Genomic DNA, 2,425 nt, shown 5'->3' with positions numbered 1-2,425 from the left:
CACACACACACACACACATATACACATACTAGCAGTATTACCCGTCGTTGATCGGGTAATTACTTTTACTCATTCTCGAGATTCACATTCGAAGTGTTATTACATATATAATTTACTCCTCCTATATGTGTGTATGGATATGAGAACAAACATGTAATAATTGTGGTAGAATAAAGATCAATTTCATACACGAACTTCTGTTTGTTTATTATATGACAATAATAAGTGAGTTGTATGTGTTATTTTATTTATGAATACACTAATGGCAATTATATAATACACTTCATTTAAGTAGGTAATTTACTCATTCTTGAATGTAATGATAGTAATGAAAATTAAGTTATTGAAGTATTCATATTGCATTAAGAGTAAATATTTCTTTATAAATAATGTTTTTTTTTTGTTTTATTTCGGGGTGCGTAAGCAAAAAGATCTGCTTTTGCTCGCACACGTGATGTTCCTACATAAAGTTGGCCATGTGAAAAGCATGGTTCTTCAAGTTGCAATCCAGCAACTTTTAGTGTTTGGCCTTGACTTTTATTAATGCTCATGGCAAAAGAATCTCGGATAGGAAACTGGAACCGTTTAAATTTGAATGGGACATTAGAGGGTATAACTGGTGTGCAAGGAATGAAGACGGTCTCACCTTTACCACAACCAATGAGAATATTTGCCTCAATGCAGTTCCTGCTGCTGCTACTGGTGCTTTGAAATACAGTTACTACTCATTTTTGCAAGCTGATTGGACTGAAGCAATGTGAAATAAAGCGTCTTGCTCAAAGACAAAACACGCCGTCGGGAATCGAACTCACGACCTTACAATCGTGAGCCGAATACCTTAACCACTGAGCCACAGCATTATATAGTAGAACATCGGATGAAAATCTTTCTACCTATTAAAGGAAGAAGAAAAGCGAGCATGGTTACGTTGTCAGTTGGTTCTAATGTGATAGCGAGGTAGAAAAACCAAAAACAAGATTATCATGACACCATGTGGCTGTGTTGTCAGGTAGTTTATAAGGAATACGTAGTAAACTAGACTAACCAAAGTAAGCTATACTATCAGTCAGTTCCACTGTGATAATAAAGTATATAAACCAAAGTCGGTTATGTTATCCGGCACTTTCAAGGGCGTACTTTAGCAATATTAGAGCAGGAAATAATAAACATAATATATAACGTGACAACCAAGGCAAAGGCTTTGAAATTAAAGCTAAAGCTGTGATCTACACCATAAATCAGCAATCTGAAAATGTCATCTCGATATTATCAATAATATCATGGTAAGAAAAAAGTTGTACTGTGAAATCCGTCGAGAGGTGAATATTGAAGTCATATAAGAAATAACAAATATAAGAAAACTATAGTGACCTGGAGGGGATGCCCATTATTAATTTGAAAGAATACTGGTGGAAATTTCTTGTAAAGCATCTCTGTAAAATATAAGCATTAAAGGCCGGGCTTAATGATTTGAGACAAAGAGAAAAGAAAGTTTGCACAGTAATAGTGGAAATCAGTTGTTCAACAGATGTTAACATATGCTGTTGGCACTCCGTCGCTTACGACGACGAGGGTTCCATTTGATCCGATCAACGGAACAGCCTGCTCGTGAAATTAACGTGCAAGTGGCTGAGCACTCCACAGACACGCGTACCCTTAACGTAGTTCTCGGGGATATTCAGCGTGACACAGTGTGACAAGGCTGACCCTTTGAATTACAGGCACAACAGAAAAAGGAAGTAAGAGTAAGAGAAAGTTGTGGTTAAAGAGTACAGCAGGGTTCGCCACCATCCCCTGCCGGAGCCTCGTGGAGCTTTTAGGTGTTTTTGCTCGATAAACACTCACAACGCCCGGTCTGGGAATCGAAACCGCGATCCTATGACCGCGAGTCCGCTGCCTTAACCACTGGGCCATTGCACCTTCACGATGTTAACATAATGTTAAAGATAAAAGTAAACACTCATAGCAAACTAATTAGAAATCTGCTGACATCAAATTCAACAGGATTTGAACCCTGGATCTAAAGAGGAAGAAATGCTCAATGGTATTTTAGCCAGTGCTCTAATTATTCTCGTCAACTCGTCGAATCAGCAAATATTTATTAATGCTAAAGATAAGAAAGAATCTCTAACAAACAAATTAGAAATCTCCTGATATTTCAGCCGACTCTAAATTAAGATTGATGCCGGTGATTATCAAAGTGCTTGGTTATATAACTGACGACATGTGGGGCTTCACGAAACCACAAAAATACGACTAATTAGAAAAGTATAATTACAAACCATTAACGGAACTGTGAAATTATGCAAAATATTTCAGAAGTTTGGCCTGTGGTAAGTGCACATACATTCACACACACACACATACAGACACACAGACATACACGCACACACACACACACACACACACACACACACACACACAC

Source organism: Octopus bimaculoides, chromosome 9 (genome assembly GCF_001194135.2).
Source record: "Octopus bimaculoides isolate UCB-OBI-ISO-001 chromosome 9, ASM119413v2, whole genome shotgun sequence".
Classification (NCBI taxonomy): domain Eukaryota; kingdom Metazoa; phylum Mollusca; class Cephalopoda; order Octopoda; family Octopodidae; genus Octopus; species Octopus bimaculoides.
This window is presented reverse-complemented; position numbering follows the sequence as displayed.